This window comes from Arachis ipaensis, chromosome B6 (assembly GCF_059453495.1).
Source record: "Arachis ipaensis isolate K30076 ecotype BB chromosome B6, ASM5945349v1, whole genome shotgun sequence".
Classification (NCBI taxonomy): Eukaryota; Viridiplantae; Streptophyta; class Magnoliopsida; order Fabales; family Fabaceae; genus Arachis; species Arachis ipaensis.
In genome coordinates, this window is record NC_142441.1 from 31,250,403 (window position 1) to 31,277,260 (window position 26,858).

At 38.4% G+C, this 26,858-nt stretch overlaps 3 pseudogenes; 1 reads left to right on the forward strand and 2 right to left on the reverse strand.

Annotated features, from left to right (window-relative positions):
* The window catches only part of LOC107646850 (organic cation/carnitine transporter 4-like), a 33,273-nt pseudogene extending 23,907 nt beyond the window's left edge, over positions 1-9,366 (reverse strand).
* Positions 9,367-13,608: 4,242 nt separating this feature from the next.
* LOC107648174 (proline transporter 1-like) lies at positions 13,609-17,607 on the forward strand (annotated as a pseudogene).
* Positions 17,608-19,048: 1,441 nt separating this feature from the next.
* LOC107646849 (organic cation/carnitine transporter 4 pseudogene) lies at positions 19,049-25,921 on the reverse strand (annotated as a pseudogene).
* Between the last annotated feature and the right edge of the window lie 937 nt (positions 25,922-26,858).

Consider the following 26,858-nt stretch of genomic DNA (forward strand, 5'->3'; position numbering starts at 1 on the left):
CATCAAAGAGCCCAAAATCTCAACATTTTTGCTCATGAAACTCGAAATCAAGGCTGGAAATTCGAAGAGAAAAACGTGGATTACCTCAAGATTGATTGTATGGATTTTGTAGAGCTCTCAGCAATGAACGCGTGGCCGCAAGTAGTGCAGCGATCGGAGCTTTAGATCAAAAGTTATGGTGGTTTGAAGATCAAGTGAGAGATAGAAGTTTGAGAGAGTGTTCTTCCCCTCCCTTACTCCATTTCAGCGTGTGTATGTAACAAATAAGGAGAGAGAGTACTAAAAACTAGGGTTTTGGCTTAGTTTAGTTGGGCCAAGGACCCACTTTGGGTCCGGTTGGCCCGATTTGGCCCGTTCGGTCCAATCTTGGTCCGATTTCTATAAAATTGGTACCGAAATTCTCGTCTCAATCTCCTCTATCATCTTTAGCCATAAAAATCACATTTTTGGCTTTCTAGAATAAATTCTCATTTATGGGTTAATTAGTCGTTAATTAACCGGGTTTTACATTCTACCCACCTAATTGGGAATTTTGCCCACAAAATTCAAATTCAATTACCTGAGAATAAGTGCGGATAATCCGATCGCATCTCCGACTCAAGTTCCCAAGTGTGTTCCTCAATACCGCCTCGACTCCATGCCACTTTGACTAATGAAACCTCTTTTCCACGCAACCGTTTGATACTAGTATCATCAATTCTGACTGGAGCCACTGGAAGCGTCAAATCTTCCCTTAACTGAACCGATTCAAGTTCTAACACATGGCTAGCATCAGGAGTGTACTTCCGAAGCTGCGACACATGAAACACGTCGTGCAGGTTTGAAAGATGAAGTGGTAGAGCCATCCGATATGCCACCGGTCCAACCCTTTCCAGGATCTGAAATGGACTGATGTACCGAGGATTCAACTTCTTTGCTATAATCGCCCTACCTACTCCCGTGGTTGGAGTAACCTTAAGGAAAACATGATCTCCTTTCTCAAATTCCAAGGGCTTCCGCCTCTGATCGGCGTAACTCTTCTGGTGACTCTGCGCCATAAGCATCCTATCTCGGATTTTCTTGACTTGTTCAGTGGTCTCAGCTATCATCTCCGGCCCCAACAAGCCTTTCTCTCCAGCTTCATACCAACATAGCGGAGATTGACATTTTCTCCCATACAAAGCCTCATACGGAGCCATTCCGATACTCGCATGGTAACTATTATTGTATGCAAACTCCACTAACGGCATATATCGATCCCAACTCGCCGGCTGGTCCAGAACACAAGATCTCAACATATCCTCTAGTGTTTGGATCGTCCTCTCGGATTGACCATCTGTTTGAGGATGGTAAGTCGTACTCAAGCTTAGTCGGGTTCCGAAAGCTTTCTAAAATGCACCCCAAAACCTCGAAGTGAAGCGAGGATCTCTATCAGAGATTATAGTATCCGGTACGCCATGAAGTCTCACAATCTCCTTTATGTACAACCGTGCTAGTTCCTCAAGGGTGTAAGTCATCCGAATGGGTAAAAAGTGGGCTGATTTCGTCAGTCGGTCCACAATCACCCAGATAGCATCAAAACCAGTCCTAATCCTTGGCAATCTTGACACAAAGTCCATTGCAATAATTTTCCACTTCCATTGCGGAACCTCTAAAGGTTGCAACATTCCGGAAGGTCTTTGATGTTCAATCTTTACCTTTTGACAGGTTAAGCACTTTGAAACATATTCCGCCACATCATTCTTCATACCCGGCCACCAAAACATCGCCTTTAAATCATGGTACATCTTAGTACTTCCCGGGTGAATGGAGAATCCGCTTTTGTGTGCCTCATTTAAGATATCTTGCCTCAAAGTGCCAATATCCGGCACAATGATCTTACCTTTGAATCTCCATAACCCATATTTTTCTTCCGACACTCTTCACTGTTTCCCTTGCTCAATAGCCGGTAACACCTTCCATAACGCTTCATCATTCTCATGGGCCTTTAGGAGTTCGGACTTAAAGTCACTTGAGATTTCTAATCGGCTCAAACACAAAGTTCCAGATACTTCTTGAGCACCAATTTTTAGACTCTCGAATCCCTTGAGCAACTTCTCCTCTTGAAGCATCATCCAAGCCGCATATAACGACTTCCGACTTAACGCATCCGCCACTACATTCGCCTTTTTCGGATGGTAATTCAACTCAAAATCGTAGTCCTTCAATAATTCCATCCACCTTCTCTGCCTCATATTAAGCTCTTTCTGATCAAAGAGATATTTCAAGCTCTTGTGATCGGAGAAGACTTGGAACTTAACCCCATAGAGATAATGCCTCCACACCTTCAAGGCAAACACGACTGCAGTGAGTTCCAAATCGTGCGTAGGGTAACTAACTTCATGAGGTCTCAACTGTCGTGAGGCATACGCCACCACATTATGATGCTGCATCAGCACGCACCCTAGACCCTTTAATGAGGCATCACAGTACACCTCAAAAGGCTCGTTCGGCTTAGGTAACACTAACACAGGTGCAGTGGTCAACTTTTTTTTCAATGCCTGAAAGCTCTCCTCGCACTCAGGAGTCCAAACAAACGGAGTGTCTTTGCGGGTTAACTTTGTCAACGGCAAGGCTAATTGTGAAAAGCCTTTGATGAACCTTCGATAATAGCCAGCTAAGCCCAGAAAACTCCTTATCTCAGTTACTGTGGTTGGTTGCTTCCAATCTATTACAGCCTCCACCTTAGCTAGATCTACAGCTATCCCCTTCTTACTCACCACATGACCCAAAAACTTCACCTCACTCTTCCAAAACTCACACTTAGACAGTTTCACATAGAGTTTCTTCTACTTTAGGATCTGCAACATGATCCTCAAGTGTTCCGCATGCTCTTCTTCAGTCTTGGAATAAATTAGTATGTCGTTAATGAAGACAACAACGAATTTATCCAGAAACGGACGGAACACTCTGTTCATATAATCCATGAATACTGCAAGAGCGTTCGTCAACCCAAAAGACATTACAGTGTACTCGTAATGACCATAACGAGTCCTGAAAGCGGTCTTAGGGATATCCTCACCTCTCACCCTTATCTGGTGATAACCGGATCGCAAATCGATCTTGGAGAAAACCCTAGCTCCTTGTAACTGATCCATGAGATCATCAATTCTCGGCAATGGGTACTTATTCTTTATTGTGACCTTGTTCAGCTGCCTGTAATCCACACAGAGCCGCATACTCCCATCTTTCTTCTTTACCAGTAACACTGGAGCACCCCACGGGGAAAGACTTGGTCGGATAAAGTTCTTACCCAACAAATCCTCTAACTGAGACTTTAGCTCGGCCATCTCTAACGGTGACATTCTATAAGGAGCACTTGAGATTGGTCCCGCCCCAGGCACCAATTCAATAGCAAACTCGACCTCTCGGTTAGGTGGAAATTCATCAATGTCATCGGGAAACACTTCCGAAAACTCACACACCACCAGAATCTTTTCCAACCTTTGATCATCACCCGAAACACCCGCGGTTAACAACAGGATACCCTGACATTTGATTCCGGAACAGTTCACCATCATCGAATTCAAGTAATAATTATTCACCACAACCGGTCCTCCTGTATCTTCCGGCATAAAGTATACCGATTTTGTAGAACAATCAAGCAGGACATGGTTCTCAGATAACCAGTCCAATCCCAAGATAAGGTCAAGACCGATTATCGGTAAGCAGATTAAATTATGGACAAAATCACGCTGCTTGAACCTAAACGAAACTTTCGGGCATCCTAGCCTAGTTATCATGGCCTCATGGGTAGCATTATACACTTTTAGGTCATAACCTAAGGTTACGATCTTCAATCCTAACTCATGGGCTTTCTTAAATGCAATGAACGAATGCGATGCTCCCGAATCAAATAAAGCATTTAAAGTTTGACCAGCTATTTCACAGTTACCTCGGATAAGTGCCTCAGATCCCTCAGCATCTATAGCTGAAGTGGTGAACACCCGACCAGTCTGCTGTGCTTTCTCAGCACCTTGTTTCTGCTTCTCCGAAAAATTTACGGCTTTATGCCCCGCCTTTCCACAATTGTAGCACAAACCCCATCCGGCCTTGCATGGTGCTCCCGGATGGTGACTTCCACACCTAGTACAAACTTGATCATTCTGAGGCTGCTTCCCAAACCTTTTCCCTTGGGAGTTGTTGTTGTTAGGCCTCCTAAAAAAACCTCCCCTCTTGAAAGGTGGACCTCTAGGTGCAAAGCTCTTCCCTCGGTTCTGTGGGAATGATCCTTTGTGACTCCCTCTCTCAGCAGTCGCCTTCTTCACGCACTCTTCAGCAACTCTACACTTGTTCACCAACTCAGAGAAAGTTTTGATCTCCATTGGTCCCACTAAGCTGAAAATATCACTCCGGAGTCCTCCTTCATACTTAACGCACTTCCATTCCTCATATTCCACCGGAGTCCCTTAACACATACGAGAGAATCTGAACAGTTCCTCAAACTTGTCAGTATACTCAGATACAGACATAGTACCCTGCTTCAGCTGCAATAATTCAAGCTCCTTGGCCGTCCTAGCAGAAGTAGGAAAGTACTTCTTATAGAACTCCTCTTGGAAGACATCCCAGGTGATATAATCGTCACCCTACTGCAGGAGGCATCGGATTCCTTGCCACCAATGCGACGCTTCCCCAGTGAGCAAATAGGTAACAAACTCCATACGCTGCCCTTCAGGTACCACCTGCGCTTGCAGTGCTCGTTCCATGGCCTGAAACCATGTATCGGCCTCAGTCGGGCTAGTGGTTCCCTTGAACTTAGGTGGATTAACCTTCAAAAAGTTTGCCAGTGTCATCGGACCCTGAACTCCACCTCCATCATTACCATGGTTGTTCATCTGTTGACCAAGAGCCTCAGTAGTGGCTTGCATAGCAGCAGCCATGTTCTCCATCGCAGTTATAAAGTTCACCGGGTCATTAGGGTTAATCTCTGGCGCACAAGCGTTCGTATGACCTCTCCCACGGCCTCTACCGCGTCCACGAGGTGCCATCTGGTTCCTATACACACCAAACAATCGATATTAAGTTGATCAGTCTCAATATCGGAAGTTTAGTGCTTCAAAGTCCCAAATGCATGCTCATGAACGTTTATGCCAACTATATCAAGTAGATATACTAACAGCACATAACACACATACAGAGGATGCACAGAAGCATAGTCAATCCGTCCCTCAGGCTCTACAGGAACGAACTGCTCTGATACCATAATGTAACACCCTACTATACAGAGTCTTATGCTTAAATCATAATTCCGAGATGGCAAGGTATTACGACCTCTAGAAGTAAAATTTAGTACGTATAGTAGTATGAATGATTGATTATAACTAGGAGCCTTTGCAGAAAAAGGGGTAAACAAAAACCATAACTCGAAAGCGCAACACTCCGATCGATAACATAACGAACAGGGATAAGCTAATGCGAGATTATATATATACAAAAGAGTGTCAAAACGGGAATATCAAAACTCAAATCTGGATGCGAAGATAACTGGTCCGAGCATAGCAATATATACATATAATAAAATAAGGAAACCCCAAAGGAAACCCAAAAAGACACAAAAAACAGAGAACCTAGTCTCCAAAATCCCCTCTAAGAGGAGTCATCACAGTTTTTATTATTCAATGGGGACAAAAGTATCTAAAAGAAATCATAAAATCAAACAGAGTCCCGAGAACAAGGATCTTCGCTAATCCAGAAGTCTCCAGCATGCCTCAACGAGAAGCCTCGCGTCCTGCATCTGAAAACCACAAAATCCGCATGGGTGAGAACCAGAGGTCCCCAGCATGGTAACAGTTCCCCATATATAACATGTAATAATAGAGGAAAGCCGAAGGCAATCCTAGGACTTCCTCCAGATAATATCAAAGCTTATAAACAAGTTAAACCATAAGTGGTAACTGACTAAAGATCCTTCAGTCTAACTAATACTTCCCTTTTCAATTCCTTCAGACCTCCCAACCACCAGCAGGAGTATAATGTAGCAAACACAGCTAAATCAAACAAGAGATATACACATAGGAACAGATAAGGCATTTAGACAATTAGCAAGTAATATGCAGTCAAATAGGCAATCTCAAACAATTCATATAGTATGCATATGATGAATGCCTGTCCCTAGTGGCTGATGATATCATCTGTCGGTTATAGAGCCAACCCGACAAGCCCTGGTAGCTAACCATTGGACTGTCCCTCTGTCGTGTCTCCCCAACTCGAGTTATACTCAACAAATCGTGATCATAATCATGATCCATATCCATCACCCTCACTGGTGAATATTTATGAGGGTGAGCTCATCCGGGGCTTTCACAGTGCCCGGCCACCCTGACGACATAGGGTCAAAAGAGCTTCGAGTCTCAACCTGGAGTACGTGGTGGCTAGCCACTGCTTCCTCCAAGGGAAACTCTCATCTCCGATAATGGAAAGTGCAAACATTCACAATTCATTCAACAGCATATATGCATTTATACTTAGCCATAATCATGGCTCCACCGTAACACGGCAATGATCCAGTCATCCGGCTCACGGTTAAATCCATAACCAGCCAATTCATTAACAAATACGGCCCTTCGGCCCATGGCATAACAAGCACTTCCACCGCCATCCTTCACATCTCACATAATCATCTTTGATCCTCATTGATCATTCATTTTTCCCTTGCTTCACTCGCAAGTTACCATATTCACTAGCTCCTTGTCTCATTGCTAGGCATATCATAATGATTTAAGATATAAGTGGTGAGATCGGAGGCTTAGAAGTATGAAATTTGGCCTTTCAAACTCAAAAATCAACTTTGGGATGAAAACAGGGCCACGCGTACGCGCACTCCACGCGCACGTGTAGATGGCCAGAAAACTCATCGACGCGCAAGCGTCATACGCGCGGACGCGCGGATTGAAAAATAGCCAAACGACGCGCAAGCGTCAGCCACGCGTACGTGTGGGTGCTATTGCGCCCCAGGCACAAAACTGGCACAACTCTGGCACAACTCTCAGGAAAATAGCTGGGCATTTGGTGCAGCGCATCGACGCACCCGCACACACCATGCGCACGCATGGATGGTGCTTTCTTGAAGAACGGCGCGTACGCGCCAAGTGCGACTACGCGCGGAGGGTCATTCTGCTAAAAATTTTCTAAGTTAAAAGCTGCATAATTCACAAATTCAACCCCCAATCTTTCGACGGACATAACTTTCTCATTTTAAATCGTTTTCCGCCCGTTCTTCCAGCGGCGTGGACATCCCGGATCCAATTTCATTTCTAAATAAGTTTGGTACAAAACGGGGATCCGTAGTCCAAGTTATGTCCCGTCAAAACATGCCCGAAAACTATGTTTTCATACAAAACCACAAGGTGCCATTTTCAAAACAAACCATTTTCAACTATTTTGAAAATCAACCAAAACATACCAATTTTGCCTTTTTCGAAATCAATCAAAATGTACCAAAATCAACATCATGTCATCCTCAACTCACACATTGACACTTTACCAAAATTCCCAAAACCACCGTCCAACCATTTTAACACTTCTCAATCAAATGGCTACAGGACAAACACAATATCATATCACACATCCTTCCTCATTCCAATTTCCGATAATACCATTTCCAAATCAAACATCATTATACATAATCATCATCATACTCACCATCAACATGGTACCACCCACCAATTCAACCTCAATCATTCATCAAGCATATATCACAACATGCAGTTTCTCATATATCACACAATCAAGGCATCAATATTCATAATCACATATATGATCACATCATATATCTCAACCATTCAACAACATCATCAATTCAATGCCTATCTTAGGGCCTCTAGCCTAAGTATTTCCTACCACATTACATATTAGATACGAGAAACCGAGACCATACCTTAGCCGATTTCCCAAGCTCAACCGGAGCACTTCCAAACCACTCGTCCACAAGTTCTCTAGGTCTCAACACCTTCAAGAACAAATTTTTACCACCAAAAATCCCTTTTCAAGCTTTCCAAGGTCTCAATCAAGCTCCAATATTCACATATACACAACCTAAGCCACAATCATCATACCCATACACAACATCTCAATACCCAAACATCATAGAACAAAAAATTACACTAGGGTTGAGAATCTTACCACACCCAATGTCCAAGGAGACAAGATTAATCTTCTCCTTCAAGAGAGTTGGGTCCTATAACATCAAAGAGCATAAAATCTCAATATTTTTGCTCATGAAACTCGAAATTAAGGCTGGAAATTCGAAGAGAAAAATGTGGATTATCTCAAGATTGATTATATGGGTTTTGTAGAGCTCTCTGCGATGAACGCGTGGCCACAAACGGTGCGGCGATCGGAGCTCTAGATCAAAAGTTATGGTGGTTTGAAGATCAAGTGAGAGATAGAAGTTTGAGAGAGTATTCTTCCCCTCCCTTACTCCATTTCAGCGTGTGTGTGTAACAAATGAGGAGAGAGAGTGCTGAAAACTAGGGTTTTGGCTTAGTTTAGTTGGGCCAAGGGCCCACTTTGGGTCCAGTTGGCCCGGTTTGCCCCGTTCGGTCCAATCTTGGTCCGATTTCTATAAAATTGGTACCGAAATTCTCGTCTCAATCTCCTCTATCATCTTTAGCCATAAAAATCACATTTTTGGCTTTCTAGAATAAATTCTTATTTATGGATTAATTAGCCGTTAATTAACCAGGTTTTATATTACCTGAATCATGAATTACGTTATTCTAGAGATATGGCTTTAGTTATTTCACTTATTTTAGAAAATTGAAGAGGAGGGGGGTATGTAAGGGTGTCAAGGGAATTAGTTGTAATTGAATGAATCTATATACTTAAATAGTGAAAGGTTCTATATAAATGAATTGCATAAAATCACTTATATTTATGACTATATAACTTTATTTTAAGGTTTAACTTTACGTAAAAAAAAAAGAAGTGAAAGTAAAAGTAGCTCACCAATCATACATCCTACAAAGAATAAAGCTTGGACAAGCCCAATTTTAAATTTGTCGCCGCAAATAAGTCCCCACTCCAACACGGTGGCGCTGCCACGTCCAGCAACCCACTCCTACTCCTCCGGCGGGATTCGCAGGTGCTCCCAACCACTCCGCAGGCGGCGGCAGTGCATCGCCACTCCGGCTCGCGGTCGGTGAAGATCATGACCATGGAGTGGCAGGCCTCCAGCTCTCACGCGAGGCTTGTGAAGATGAAGTGTCTCAACTGCCATTTTCCAAACTCTCCGCAATACTTTTGGAGCATTTCATCGATGCAGAGCTTCTCCGTCTCTGCCTCCCTTGCTGTCATCTGCACCAGCAGCGTACTGAGCTCGTGGTTGTTCGAGGACAGCATGGTTGCCATTTTAAAACCCTCTTAGCACAGATGTATGAAACTTGTGTTAATTAGCTAGGGTGTAGGTAAGAGAAGGAGAGGCAGAGAGATTAGAGAGTGGTTGGATTATTATATAGTTTTGGAGGGTGCCATTTAACAGAAGTTTCTGAATGTCTTTGGCTCACGTGGCAGGTTATTTATATATGTATGTCTCTAATCTAATAGAACTTCAATATTGTCCAATAGAAATTGGGAGCTAATAATGTTTTGGAATTCCACTGTACCGTCACCGTAGTAATGTCATAAGTCCTACGAGTATATGTGAACGTTATTATCATGAATCTAACTACAAAAGAGATGAGGTTATTTACAACTCAATTAATCATTTAATATTATTAGTAAAGATTTGATAATAAGCAATGTTATTTCATTTGATTTATACTAATTTATTACAAGAACAGAAATTGTTTGTTATTCTAGGGATATGACTTTAGTTATTTCACTTATTTCCTGCTAAAGAAAATTGATATTTGTAAAACTAAATTGTTGTTTACTTTTGCATATTTAATGTATAAGGTAACTATTAATTCTATAAAAAAAATTTAGTTATCTAAAATTAAATTTAGATTAATATATCAAATAAATATAAATTTAAGTTGAAAATAATAGAAGACTAAGTGGCTAACTGCCCAAAGTAGTAAAAAAAGTTTCGCGCTGGAACAAAAAAGGAAGTGATTCTAAATTGGGAAAAATGATTGGCTGATTGGAAGTGAATGGTTTAAATGGAGTCATGGACAGAATAAGAGACTGTGGTTTTAGGGGAGGTTGGTATTAGATAACATATTAGTTCAATACATATAAATAGTATCTGTATATACTAGTGGTTCGTAAGATGAGTTTACAACATTTTTGACAAGATAGTCTGTTAACATTGTACTTGAATATATATATATAAGACTTAAGGGAATCAGTTGCACTTGAACGACTCTATATACTTAAATAGTGAAAGGTTTTATATAAATAAATTGCATGAAATGACTCGTACCTATGACTATATAACTTGATTTTAAGGTTTAACTAATGATAAAATATAATAAAATAACATATTTATATATAATATATATAATCTTTTTATCTAATTTTTTATTAGAATTTTTAAACATAAAATTCTAACTTATTCAATTGATTTACCAATTTCTTTTACAATTTTGTTTTAACCATTAAATCTAAACAATTTTGTGTGTGAGTTATTCAAAATCTCTCTCTATATATATATATAATGAAATATGATGAAATTGTTTATGAAATAAGTCTATTTTAGTAATCTAATCATATAAGATATAAAATATTAGGTTTATCTATTTTCAAATATAGATAAATAATAAGATGAGATTCCTAATAAAATATAAACCCATTTTGATAAGAGATTAGTCTATTTTGATAAGAGATATAAGAGGTTAGGCTTTCCAAAAAAAAAGATGGAATGCATAGAAAGCTATCCGGTGCGTGGGCTAGAGACTAGGATTTAGGAACACCTAATATTCATCTAAATGTCGAGAGAAATTCAACCTTTATTTAGAAGTCAAAATAAGGATGCATTCATGAATTGAGTGAGTTTTGTAATCAACATGCTTGTTTATTTATATAAAATAGAAATGTGGGTATCTTTTAGATTTATGTAGCTATTTTTTTTTTTTTTAATTTGAAATCAAGATTAATCATTGATTCCAATACTCATTTTGCATTTGCATTAATCATTGATTCTAATACAAGAAGAAAGCTTAGCAAAAAGAGAGAAAAGATAGAACAGAAATAAAAGCAAGGGAATGAAAGTAGAAAGAGACGAAGAATGGTAGTGCTGTTTAATTAATTATTGTCATCAAAAGTCCTTCCTTATTAATAAAGTTGCTCCTGCTAAAGAAAATTGATATTTGTAAAAATAAATTGTTGTTTACTTTTGCATATTTAATGTATAAGTAACTATTAATTCTATAAAAAATTTTAGTTATCTAAAATTAAATTTAGATTAATATCTCAAATAGATATAAATTTAAGTTGGAAATAATATTTGACATTTGACATATCATTTTCTACCAAGCGAGTATTTTCTATTTTGTGCTCCTCATTTTTTAAGCCAACCAGCTTCAAGTCTAGGGGTCCAGTAACTTTATTAAATTCTGACCAACATGTAACCAGCAAAAGAAAAGTGAGTAATCCTAGTCATTGGATGAAATCTCACACCCTTAAAATCATTATTGATGGCTACAAATCACAAAAGTTGCTTGCCGCCTAGCACTCCTCATTTATGAAAAGCTTTTCGTTTATTGATTGATACCGAATACCTACTTTTATTTTATAAAAAATAATAGAAGGCTGATAAACCACTATTTTATGATTTATCTTGTGCTAATTTGAGTGGTTTTTATCAATTCTTTGCTCACTTATTCTTATAATTTGCATGGTTTTACAAATCCTTCCTAATTTCGTGATATAATTGAAAACATATTTCCTAGGCCTTTAAACTGTCAATTTTAATTATCTTTTATTACCATTCGATGCCGTGATCTGTGTGTTAAGTGTTTTCAGGCTTTATAGGGCAGGAATGGCTTAGAGGATGGAAAGGAAACATGCAAAATTGAAAGGAACACAAGAAAATGAAGTTTTGAGAAGCTGGCAGCGACGCACACGCATAAGCGACGCGTACGCGTGCCTAGCGCAAAAGACGAGCGACGCGTACGCGTGACTGACGCGTACGCGTGACAAGGAATTTCGCCAAACGACGCGCACGCGTGACCTACGCGTACGCGTGACATGCGCCACGTACAGGATTTGCAGAAAGTGCAGGGGGCAATTTCTGGGCTCCTTTTTGGCCCAGTTCCAAGCTCGAAAAACACAGAATAAGAGCTGCAGAATGGGGAAAACACAACACACAACATTCATTCACATAATTTTAGGTTTTAGATGTAGGTTTTAGGATTTCTCTTAGTTTTAGGTTTATTTCTTCTCAATTCCAGGTTCAATGTTCCTTTAATTTAGTTTCTCTTCTACTTTTAATTGTTCTAGAACTTTAGTTTATCTATTTCTCTTGTTGGTCCCAATTTAGCTTTATGAACTCTAATGTTAGATCTGATTTAATATTTAATGCAAATTGGGGTATTTCAGATTTATGCTTGCTTTCTTCTTTTGCAATTATTGATGCTTACAATTGTTGGTTTTAGATTTTACATTTCCCATTACTTTTCTATATTTCTCTGTTATGCCTTCCAAGTATTTAATAAAATGCTTGGGAGAGTTTTAAGTTAGATTTTTATGATCTTGGCTTTGGTTGAGTAATTGGAGACGCTTGAGTTATCAAACTCCTTTGTTGATTGATAATTGTAAGTTGCTGGTTGATTTGGATCCCACTAAAGCTAGTCTTTCCTTAGGAGTTGACTAGGACTTGAGGAATCAAATTGATTAGTCCACTTGACTTTCCTCCATAGTTAGAGGTTAACTAAGTGGGAGCAATGAACAATTGAGGTCACAATTGATAAGGATAACTAGGATAGGATGTCCAATTCTCATACCTTGCCAAGAGCTTTTCTTAGTTATTGATTTAATTCTTGCAATTTACTTTTCTCGTTTCTTATTCAAAACCCCAAAAAGATACTTTTTCCATAGCCAATAACAACTACACCTCCCTGCAATTCTTTGAGAGACGACCTGAGGTTTAAATACTTCGGTTTATTTTTATTGGGTTTGCTTTAGTGACAAACAAATTTTTGTATGAAAGGATTCCTTGTTGGTTTAGAAACTATCCGCAACGAGAATTTATTTGTAAAATTCTTTACCGACGAAAATCCGTTCATCAAAGGCTAAGTGGCTAACTGTCCAAAGTAGTAAAAAAAGTTTCGCACTGGAACAAAAAAAGGAGGTGATTCTAAATTGGGAAAAGTGATTGGCTGGTGGAAGTGAATAGTTTGAATGAAGTCATGGACAGAATAAAAGACTTTGGTTTTAGGCGGGGTTGGTATCAGGTAACATATTAGCTCAATACATGTAATTAGCATCTATATATACTAGTGGTTCATTAGATTAGTTTACAACATTTTTGGCAAGATAGTTTGTTAACATTATACAACTATCACACTGCAATGGATTAGTTTAAATCTCAATTTGTTGCAGTAGTTGAGTGTATATATGCAGGCTCATTATTGGAGCTGAGGAGCAGCTTGGTGTGATTGTGTTGCTATCTTCTTATGCAATTTAACTGTTGCAATGCCTAACAAAATAATGGAAAGGAAAGATAGTAACCATGAAAATCACAAGGATGGTAATGACAACGTTAAAGTGCGGGAAACCACGCACCAGATTAGCAGTGGTTAGTAATAATCGATTTTACTTATATATCATAAATATTGCTGATTGAGATAGAAGTTAAGCATGTAATTTGTAACCCAATATAGCTGGCACTCTAGGTGTAATTGAAATCGGAATTTTGTGAAATATATACATTTTCCTCTGTTCAATCTTATATCCATAATATTAACTCATAATTTGTTTTCCTCTGGAATTTGTTTGGTGGCAGATTCATGGTTTCAAGTGGCTTTTGTCGTAACCACCGGAATCAACATTGCTTATGTGCTGGGATATTCCGGCACCATCATGGTGCCGCTTGGTTAGGTTGGTGGCGTGGTTGGTCTAATCCTGGCCACCGTGTTTTCGTTCTATGCAAATGCTCTTGTTGCTATGTGATGCAAAGAATTGTCATCGGTAAAGAATTTCTCAATAAAATCTCGTTGCAAGTATAGTTCGAACCAACAACAATCCTCAAATCAAATTTTAATATATGGTTGTCACAAAGTCAACCCCAATATAAAGTAACCGAGAGTATTGGTCTCGGGTCGTCCTCAAGTGAATGGGCAAACATGTGCATCAATATTGGTTAGAATTCCGAGGTTGGGAGTCATGAGCAAGAATTTAAACTACTAAACTTAACATGCAAGGAATCTTAAAATGCAAGGAACTAAATCAAGTAACTAAAGCTAAGTATGAGAAATTTTAATCTAGCAAGAGAACATATGAGCTACTTCTATTTTGAGACTAAGTAAACAACTAAACTAGCTACAACAAGAACTAAACAATTGGAATTTTTGGGTTACAAATATGAATGATAAAAGGCACTCTTGGCTAAGCATAGGAATTGGGGTCACCATCCTTGTCCAATAACCATATCTTGACAATTATGAGGAACCAAACTCATTAAGTCTACCTCTATGCTTAATGTACATATAATGTCTACTCTCAAGCTTGAAGTACATTAAATGGCTTGGTCAATTTCAACTCATAAATCCCAATCCAACTACTAATTGACTTAGTAGTAGATTAGTGTCAATGGGTATCAAGTTGACTACAAAGGATTCTCAAATCACCAAATCAATTAGACCCAGTGACTTAAGTTTACCCAGTTCCCTTAGCCTAGGCCAAGAGTAAAGAAAACTACTCCATAATCAAGGAAAACATTTCATCAAACACATGGTGTGCATTAATAAAAGACATATTCAAATTGCAAATTAATTGGAAACTACAAGTAATCACTAACAATTATCAATAGAAAACAACTCAAACAACACTATTAATCATAGAAACATCAATGCATCAATAGAAATTCTAGATCTACAAAGTTCATAAGATGGGAAGAAAAGGGAAAATAATAAGAAAATTCAAACTCAAACACAAGATCTAGACAAAGTGAAAACTAGATAATTCAAATTGAGTAATTAAAACTAAAATTAACAAAATCCAATTCAGAAATTCAACAATGGAAGATCAAATCAAACTAGATCTAGAGAGAAAATAAGAGTTTCTCCCTCTAGAATCTGAGAACCAAAAACTAGCCAAAATGTGTGTAAAGTGTATAATGAATGATCCCCTCCTTTCCCCCTAGAGTTTCTGGGTCTTTTCCATGCAGAATCCAGCTGAATTTGGGCCTGGAGCTCCTCAGAAATCGCCAGCCACGATTTCATTAATGAGGTCACGTGCTGGGCGTCACGCGTGCGCATCGGCCACGCGTGCGCGTTGTCTGAGTTTTGCGAGCCACGCGTACGCGTCAGGCATGTGTACGCGTCAGGCATGCGTATGCGTTGATGGGAGTTTCGCCATTCCATGCGAATGCGTCAACTCTCGCGCGCCATTCCTAACTTCTTGCACCCACGCGTGCGCGTCGGCCACACATGCGCGTCGCAGCCAATTCTCCAAAGCTCAATTCTTCATGTTCCTTCCACTTGTCCATGCTTCCTTTCTCTCTTCTAAGCTATCCTTGTCCTATAAGCTCTGAAATCACTCAACAAACGTATCACAACATCGAATGGTAACAGAAGAGGATCAAAATACGGCATTTTCAAGGCAAAAGAAGCATGTTTTAAATCATGAAGTGAAATTAGGAAGAGAACACAAAATCATACAATTTATATGAATAAGTGTGAAAAATATTGACGAAACCCCCCAAATTCTACACAATATAAACCACAAAATTGGAGTTTAGAATATGTTTCTTTAGATAGTGTGTATGTCTAGCCATTCTGTTACATGCATACAAAAAATATATAAAAACAATATGCATTGGTTAATTTTGTAATTGAATTTTTTTTTTTTTTTGTATTTCCAGAAGGTTCTTTTCTTGAATTCCCTTTTTTATTTTTATGTGTTCAATGTGGTGCAGGCTACTTATCTTCTATTCTAGGATGATCACACAAAGAAACTTCCATATTTTATTGCCATAGCTGGCTTTGTGTGTGCACTGTTTGCCATTGGAATTCCTACTCTTTCAGCTCTTGGAGTTTGGCTGGGTTTTTCAACTCTCTTGAGTCTAGATTATATTATTATAGCATTTGTGCTATCCCTTAAAGATGGTAATATTTTATTTCTGCTATTATGTTATGTGTCCCCTTTTTTTTGTCCACCAAGGTCTTACTGCCAGCTTGGTATTCATGTGAATACAAATCTTGCATCTCTATCCGAACTGAGTTAAAAATTTTCATGCATTAAATTGACGACACTATTTTTTTTAACTGTCCATTAAACAAGATATTTGTTATTAACATCAGGATTGAATGCACCACCTAGAGATTTCAGTATTGCAGGCGATGGCACCGGTAAAATATTTTCGATCATTGGAGCAAGCGCTAATCTCGTGTTCACATATAACACTGACATGCTTCCCGAAATATAGATTCTATAAACTTACATTACATGTTATTCAAACATATTTAATGTACAAATAAATACTGATGCACAACATATTTGATTGATGTATATGACAGGCAACAATTAAGCAGCTAGTTGTGAAGAATATGATGAAAGCCCTGTATTTTTCAGTTCACAATTAGTGTTCTTCCATTGTACCTGGTTACATTTACAGGTTACTAGGCTTATGAAAATTTCACATTAGCATATTTGCTAAACAATGTGAATGGTCCTGTCTGGGTTAAAGCTGTAGTTAACATTACAGCTTTTCTTCAATCAGTCATTGCATTGCATGTACTTACATCTAAACTTGAACTTCTGCTACTATCAATTGTTTTAACCCTGATAAATAATACAGGCCAAAATCATATCTTACAATTTAAGAAAAACAAAGTTGTCTCTCACTGGTTAAAGAAAGATCAACCGGAATTTCAAATCTTGAGAAACTAAGATGTGTTTGGTTTGCATTTTCACTTTCAATAGTTTCTATTTCAAGATTTAGTGAAGAGAAAAGAGAAAACAATAAAAACATAAAATATCAAAAAAATTGAAAATAAAAGTGCAAATCAAACACATCCTTTATTAGCTCGTATTTTTGGTCTGGGATGAAATTTGGTTTACTCGAATTGTTTGAGTGTCCTAATGATTCTTTATTTTCACTTCTGCTAGATATTTGTTAGTCTTATGTATGAGTATGTGGACACCAAATATGGGATCACCGGAAGTGCCCTAAAAATTAAGAACTTATCATTCAGTTTTTTATTAAGAGGTGGCTACCTCACCTTCAATACATTTGTATCTGCTCTGCTACCATTTCTTGGAGATTTGATGAGCCTCACAGGTGCAATAAGCACATTCCCACTAACATTTGTTCTTGCAAACCATATGTACCTAACGGCAAAGAAGGACAAACAATCATCCATGCAACAACTCTAGCACTGGCTCAACATTGTTTTCTTTAGCATCATGTCTCTTGTAGCAATAATTTTGGGCATAAGGCTTATCTTCGTAGACTCCAAAACATACCATCTTTTTTATGATTTATAATCAAAATCTAAATTTTTCTTTACAAATTTTCTTCCATATCTATAATGTAATCTTTTGCTATATATCTCTTTATAGAGATATCGCTTGTTGGATCAAGTCATTTTCGTTTGCATGTTTGAAAGAAATTCTCTTTTATTTGCTTGGAATGATGATTCATATCTAGAAATATGAGTCTTTCTTATCTTTAATGGATTGATATGAATAAAGATCATATTCATATTGTGTGTGTATTTTTTTTAATGAGCCTGATTGTTGGTTTTTGTAAAGAATTTATCTGAATTTTTCATATGAATCACATTTTTTTAAATTTTTATTTTGAATGACATTTTTTTGTCTTTTTTTCTGTATTATTTTAGCCAGTGTACTAATTTTGCTTAGTATATGTTCTAAGCTTGCTAAATAAAATGAAATGAAATAAGATATTCAGAGTTAAGAGTTAAGATTTAATAATAAGATGAGGATATCAGTAGAGATGAGTTACTTTAGTAGCATCAGTTAGATTAAATTCCAACAATTAAGTAGGCAAGATGTTTACAAAAATAAAATGAAAATTTAAAGGAAAAAGTGATAAACGATTTGTAACTTCATAAAAAAATTTGAATATACATGATGTGTGGTAAAAAACATAATTGTGTGGGTGAAAATAATACAAAGACATACATTAATAGGCATTTCTAAAGTAGAATTTGGTAAACTAGGTTGCCTGGAATGCTTTGTAGAAATCTCTAATTAAAGATCTGGAACCTGCAACCATATAAGAAACGAATCTAGGTTAAGACTGCATTGTACTAACCACTCGAGCTCATCATAACCAATGACTTGCATGCTTAATCCAAAACTATACATCTATACAAATTCAGATAACATGATTCTAAATCAATGACCTTACCATGAGAATTGAGAGGAGAGGATTTTAAGTAGGTTTGAGTTGAAATTACGGAAATTGTGGATCGAAAACATTTTAGCAGAAAATGAACTAGGCACGCATTTGGAACAAATTAGGATTAAATAAAGAATGTGATTTGGAATGCAAGGTAAGATTAAATGAAAGTCGAAACGCATCATTTTCTCTCTTACAACTACTAATACGCCAATTAGAAATTTAGAATTGCTCGGTAACCTTGAACTTTACTTAAATTTGATCACTTAATAGAGATAACCATAATTCTTTTTTAAATGGATTGGATAGTCCCAATCATAGACATTACAAATTCATTCACACCATATTCACACACACAATATTTAAAGGTTTCATCCATTACTTGGTCTAACCAAGTTTTTAACCATTACAAACTTACCCACACCACACTCATTCATACACACAATATTCAAGAATTCCATCCACACTTGTTGCAAGACATACATGATCACCAGAAGATTAAAGTCTTGCTTGAAGATGATACTAAAAAGTTAATCTTAGTGGACTAATAATTTAAAAACATCAAACAAGCCCAGCTTCCAACCCAAAGAATGTATCATACAGTGGTTGATTCAAAGTTTCCGGCAAGTAAAATGCAAACATGCCACCCACAATCCCACACACAGCAAACACCACGAATGGCAGCTATCCCAAAACCACCACCACTGGCGATAATATCGCCCCCATTTGCCCCGCCTGCGTCGTGCACCCTAGTGCGGCGTTCTTCACCATTGTGTGAAACAACTCGGCCATGTAAATAAATAATAAGTTGTAGGTTCCCGCCATCCCAAATATCCCCAAAATACCACACAGCATTCTAACTAACTTCCACACTCCAACATTCCCCATTAATTTACCCAATAAACAAAACAAACCACTGAACCACATTGTCCCTATTACCAATGGCTTCCTCCTAAACTTGTCCAACAAAATCGCCATTATCCCATACGTCGGCATCTTCGCCACCGCGTTCAGCACCACATTTGTGTAAAGGTTAGTATCAAGATTCACCACATTCAAGCTCTGACCATAGTACACAATAGCGCAAAAGAAGTTAATTGCCACCATTAGAATCAACCTTATTCTACTGACTAGGGATCGAAGCACGTCAACGATAGAACCACCAACGGCATCTTTGTTTTCCAGAGACTTGTTCTTATAGGTCAAGGTTAGTGCTTCTGTTTTTGCTTCTTCTTCTACTTTGACTTCTTCATCGAGTACAAGAAGAACACCACCAGGGAGGTATTTTCCATTAGTGAAAGCAATGGTGGACATGATTTTCATGGCTTCGGTTACTCTTTCGTGAACAAGATACCATCTTGGAGACTCTGATAAGAAAGGGATGACGAGGATCAAGAGAATGGAGGGGATGGAGGACGCAATGTAAAGCTTGCGCCATATTTGGAAGACATAGGCAACGGCAGAGAGGATGGCAATGCCGATGGAGAAGAAGTAGAAGGTGGACATTCCGGCGATGCCATGTTTTGTTGGGCCGATGGGCTCGGTGGCAAGGACGAATGTACATAGGCCAACGCCACCGGTGCTAAAGCCGGTCAGAAAGCAGAGAATGACGTAGATCCCATAGTTTGGGGAGAATGCTGTGAGGCAACCAAAGATAGCGTTTAAAGCATAAACCACCATTAGTGACCCTTTCCTTCCAAGAAATGAGTCTGACAGGTGACCAAATATTCCGGCACCTAAAAATACAAATTAATTCTATGATTAAACAACAATAATAATACTAGTATATAAATCATTTTTTACATTGATATCAAAATTACTTTCATAATTTTAAACCTACATGTAACACCCTAATATTCAAATCCTTATGCTCGAGTCATAAGTCAATGATATCATGGTGGTACGACTCTCAAGTCGATTTTTAATACACAATTATAAGTATAATTGAAAGAAGTATTAAATGAGAAGCCTGAAAAGAGTAAAAATAAAATTCGCTAGGTCGTAACACTCACGCGTCGACAACTAAAAGATAAAGCGTGAAGTCGAAAGCGTTATAAGGATAAAGGCATAAAGGAGATAAGAGAAGAAGAGTCTATAGATATATAACATAAGTAAATAGCCACTAGTCGCGACCGGCAAAGTTTAGGTTGGCTAGGGTACAGTATAACAGTAGTTGACAACAGAATCTCCTAATCTCTCCCAAAAGAAACATAAGAGCCTCTATAGGCAAGTTCAAAAGAGTTCAATACATAATGTAAGCTTTTCAAGGTAAAGGTGGAGAGATTCTAAGCAAAATATAAAGTAGAGAACATAAAAATCTTTGCCATCTCTCAGATGAACCACAGCCCACTTCTGAGCACCTGAACCTGTATCTAAAAAACAAGAGATATATACAGAATGAGAACTCCCCGACCCATGGGTTCCCAGTACGGTAAAAGTGCCAAATAAATATAATGCATTGTAATAAAAACTCGCTAAGCATCCTAAACTTCCTTTCACCAAACATTCACCCTATGCTCTCGTTAATCCATAAATAGGCAACTGTCATAAGGGAATGCTAAATCTAATTCATCTTCCTCATGCTTCCCAACTTTCTAACTCTCCAACAAATCAGAAATGTAAACAAAATCATCACCAGTTATTCTGTCTCCAGAATTCTATATCAATACATCATATCCTCACCTGGAGCAAGTGAATTCACTTCACTGCGTCAACCCAGGGAGCTCAAATTATCTCATTCAATAATCATCATCATTATTCAATCACATCATCAATTCATCTCATCAAGAACAGCCCTCAACGTCCACCTACACCAGCATGAAGGACCTCTCCATTGTACAAACACGAGCAATACAGGCAAGTAATACACAATTAAAGTACAAGTAGAACAAGTAGCACATAATCAGGTAACATAGCATATATGATATAGCAATCCAAAACAAATAGGCAAACCCAAACAATTCAAACATATGCAAATGATGAATGCCTGCCCTATGACTGATGATATCATCTGTCAGTTATATAGCCAACCCGACAAGTCATGGTAGCTAACCATTGGACTGTCCCTCTGTCGTGCATCCCCAACTCGAGTTATTCTCAATCATAATCATACAACACCCATACTGGTGTTTATCCATACAACACCCACACTGGTGTTTATCCATGGGGGCGAGCTCATCTAAAATTTTCACAGTGTCCGGCCACACTTACGACATAGGGTTAGCAGAGAATCGAGTCTCAACCTAGAGCACGAGGTGGCTAGTCACTTCATCCAGGAAAACTCGTAACTCAGATAATTATTCCACATTCATTCATAACATTCCATAATCATTCATCATGACCATATCGTCATTTATACATCACATGATTGCACATTTATACATCACTCGTCATAACCTGGGGCAAGTGGGGCGGAACCACAACCCTTGCGTCCACCCGGAGAGCTTCTATACTAACCAACATGGAGCAAGAGGGGCGCAACCACAATCCTTACATCTACCCAGGAGGTACGTTCTCATATGCCCAGGAGGAACCAAGGAGGGGATCCTAACCTCACACCATCTTGTTGGGGGCGATTTTACAATACCAGGAGGAACAAGGAAGGGGATCCTCACCTTCCTTCATCTCTCTGGGGTCGCACTTCCGAGAAAGAGAGCTCAAGATAAAACAATTATTCAAAGCCATATTTTCATTTTCAGCCATAAATCAATATTTATCATAGCCATCCGGCTCATGGCATAACCCATAACCAGCAAATAATCATTATCAAATACAGCCCTTTGGCTCACGGTATACACCGCACTTCCATCATCACCCTCAGCAACTCATACAGTCATCATTAATCATTACTCATCATCAATTCTCCTCTTACTTCATCCACAAGTTACCACACCTCTTAGCCTATTCTCATCGCTAGGCATACTATAAGTATTTAGGACATAAAGGGTGAGAATGGAGACTTGGAAGTCTGAAATTCGGCTTTAAAAACTCGAAATCAGCTTTGGGGTGAAAACAGGGTCACGCGTGCGCGTGGGTGATGCGCACGCGTGGAAAGAAGAAAAGTTACAGTGACGCGTACGTGTCGCCCACGCTTACGCGTGGATGGGAGAAAAGTAAAGTGACGCCTACACGTCAGCCACACGTATGCGTGGGTACGTTTTGTGCCCCCTCGCACAAAACCAGCACAATACCCGCACAACTCTCGGAAACTTTGGCTGGGAACTTGAATCGGTACATCAACGTGTACGCGTCAGCCAGGCACACACGTGGGTGTACGAGCTGCCAAAAATTTTATTAAGTTAAAAAGCTGCAGAATTTCGTTTTTAAACCTCAAACTTCCACCACACATAACTTCTTCTACAAATTTCCTTTTTCAACCATTTCTGAACCGTTGGAAAGATCTTTGAATAAAATTTCATAAAATTCATTTTCGAAGAATTACAAACTCCGTGGACCAAGTTACGGACCACCAAAGTTGGTCAAAAATCAGTTTTTACCCAAACATAGAAATCACCAATTTTTCCAATGTTTACAAGCCAAATTCATTTCCACTCATCCAAATGACCACAACTCAACCACATTCACATAATTATACTCAACCAAAACCAAACCTACCTCATCTACACAATTTCACCTAAAACTATCAACTTCCACACCTCCATTCCTCAAACCTTATTATCCAATAACCAAACCAATTATTCACACATTCAATATCTAAAATCCATCCAATCTCTTATATCATCACACAATACACACATCAACTTACCTTCCTTACATCTTTCCGGCATCCGGCCCAAATTCACAATTTAAATGCATATTCCACAAACCAATACTCATTATCCAATTCATCAAATTCTCAACACACCATACATACAATTCACACAATTCTCAACCCAATCATTAATTTATATTACATATCAACTATGCATATTAGTACCAACCATTTACACAATCCAAACTTAATCCTAGGGGCATCTAGCCTAGAAATTCTCATCACACTACACGGTACTTAAATGAAACTTAAATCGTACCTCTTGTAGCCAAAATAATTGAGCTTTGACTTGAGAGTCTCTAACAACCCTTAGCTCCAAGCCTCACCAAGGCCCCACAAGCAATATCAATCTTTCAATTGTGCACCAAAATCACACAATACACTAACATAACCAATTTAACATATATACATTAACCTAGGGTTCATGAAATTGATAAATCACAAGGGTTAGAATACTTCTTAACTCAGCCCATATGAAATAGGGGTAGAACCCACTTAGAATCCATATTAGAGTATCCCTAAATAACCAAAATCACAAGATTTTAACACTAACTACCCAAAAATGCGTAATACTGGAGAATCTCAAAAACTGGGAAGATATGAATAGAATAATCACCACAAAACTTAGATAGAATTTTAGAGGATGAGAAGAGCGACGTGTGGCCATAAATGGCTCGTCAATCGGAGTTCCGTAGCAAAAGTTATGGACATTTGAAGGTGGAGCTAGGATTAGGTTTTCTCCTCTCTTCTATCTTCTCCAAAGCTGCGCCCCTATCCTCTTCCTTTAGAGTAAATGAGCTGAAATGCTCATGACTAATGTTTATATATGTTGGGTCTTGGGCCCACTTGGGCCCGGTTCACTTATTTTAGTCTGTTGGCCCAATTTTGGGCCAAAATCTTTAAGATTAGAGTTTTAAATTACATTTTAAATATTTCTATCTTCCCTAATTATAACTCCTAATTTCTTGGCCTTATTCACTTATAATTAATTTTCTCAGCTACAGTACCAAACAGATCTCAGCCGGTACTGCTGATCAAAATTCCAATGTGCATTTTTACGCAGAAAACTATGTTTTCCGACTCAGAAAAATTCACTGAATCCAAATATCATATTTAAATTATCAAATTTCGATTGCTAAATTTTCTAATCATATTCGCTCCTATTTAATTTATTATTTAATTAATTACGATTTGACCGGGTTTTATATTCTACCCCCCTAACAGAAATTTTCGCCATCGAAAATTCCATCCGCTACTACGAGTATGTGAGCGTGGTCTGCCTTTATATCCAACGCCTAGTAGTTCCAAGGTCTTTTTACTCTGCTCGCTTCCGTTGCTGTGCTCTGATTCCTCTATCTCTGAGGATCTCGATCATTCGTCCAACGCCGACCAACAGCCTCGTTCGTTACTTTCGTCATCTCATCAACTCACATCTTATTAAATCTCAAATCATGTCATCAATAATATTATCATCATCATTAGTCATAGTCGTCATCCTACATCACTATAATCAACCAAAACTCATCACCATACCTTAATCATACTCCACACTATCCTCTCTCTCTCTCTCTGTCAAGCCAATTACCACTAATCGCAGCTCAACTCCGAGCATAACCTCCAGACTTACTTTCTTATTTCCAAACCCTTGATTTTCTATAAAAATTTCTGTTTTAAAGTCTTGACTAATTAATCAAAACTCTCTTCATTTTTTAAAAATCAAATGAGTTTGAAATAACAAGTTAACATAATCATAAGAATCCGATTTTCTTTAATAATTTATAAAAGCATTCGAAACACATCTCTTTTGTTAAAGTTACTCAAATCAAAAGCATTTTCAAAATTATAACCAATACTCTTTCAAATTCTTGGAAAATTTCGACAGTACCTCCCCTAAAAACTGGAGTTTACCACCCATCACGGGTTCCCTCAAACTAATCTCAGTACAACATCAGCATTTTAATTTAATGGTTTTCAAATTTGTCTTTCAAAACCAACCATTATAAATCTCAATCTAAATCTAAGGCTACCATGACCAAATATCATAGGACTCATCTCTCAAACACAACGACTTGCATTCACCCATCATCTAAATCCAATTACGCATCAACGATCATTTTCTCATCCATTTCGGAACCATCAAAGCTCATAGCCATAATTTATCCCAATTATCTAGAATCATTATCTGCATTAGTTCACTAACAATTTAAGTACTCAAAACATAAACCATTTCTAATCATACCCTACTATTCCTTATTATTACCATACTATGCTAACGCTTCAGCAAGCTTCCGCTGCGCCACTCTGATTTCTCGTCTAGTACTAGTCCTATCACTTATTTCCTCAAGCACTAAACCACAACTTAGCATGACTGACATTCACTAGATTTCTATCTATGATAACCAAAACTAAATACCAACTTAATCATACTTTTAACATGTTGTTACCGATCTTTCACTTACCTCTTCCCAAACTGTCGAATCTAGCGGTATCCCCGTCGTCATAGTGAACACACGACCTTGTTGTTGGCTCTTGGCAATATTCTGGTTAACCTTCTCAGGACAGTTCCAGGACATGTGTCCGGCTCCTCCACAACTATAGCAAGGTCCCAATCCAGCTCGACATGGAGTTCCCAGATGGTAGCTTCCACACCGCCTACAAGTCATTTCATTCTGAGGTTGCTTTCCATACCTCCTCCCTTGGTGATTGTTGTTGTTGTTTCTTCGAGAATTGTCTTGAAAAATCTCTCGTATAGGGATTTGGTCTCGTCTTCACTCGCCCCTCAAACGATGAGCAACTAAAGGTTGAATCTGCTCTATTCTCTTTTCTCGCAGTTCACTGTCACTGGATTTCGAACAATAACTCCGTACAGTTCCCAACACTTCTGATCCCTTAGATATAATCCAACTCGCTTCTGCTATATCACTCTTATTCTTAACTTTCAAGAGCCTAGCTACTCCTCTAAGTTAACTAAATATCGCTCCGTTTCAGCAACTAATGGTCCTCGACTAATCGTCGACTTGGACTTTATGATTATCAACACTTGTCATGCATCATGAGCGAATATTAATATTAATGATCTGCAGGGAAGTTAGAAATTCAACTGCTAGTTTATAATTACCTCGGGTATGAGAATCAAATTCAGTTGCATCTCGGCCTTCTCTGTAGGGACAATTCCATGACATATGCCCTGATCTCCCATACTTGTAGCATACACCTAACCCCAATCAGCACGGCCTATTTGGGTGATGACTTTCACATCTCTAACAGCTCGAAACATCTGAAGCAGCCGTTGTCTGTTTTCCCTTACCGTTCCCTTGGAACTCCTCATTCGTTGTAGTTATTCCGTCCTTGGAGAAAAGTGTTATGTGTATCCTCTCTCCTTAAACTCTCGACCCCTTGGTGCGAATCCTTGGTTGTGCTCCCTATGACTTCCTTTCTCTGCAGCCACCTTTTTCACACACTCTTCAGCAACTTTGCTCTTATTCTTCCTTAAGCATAACGCCATAGCCTTACATACTAAGCATCCGATAAACCCCATTTATCATAACTACATGCACATACCAACCAATATCAAACTCAGCCAAGTCCAAGCCTAATTCA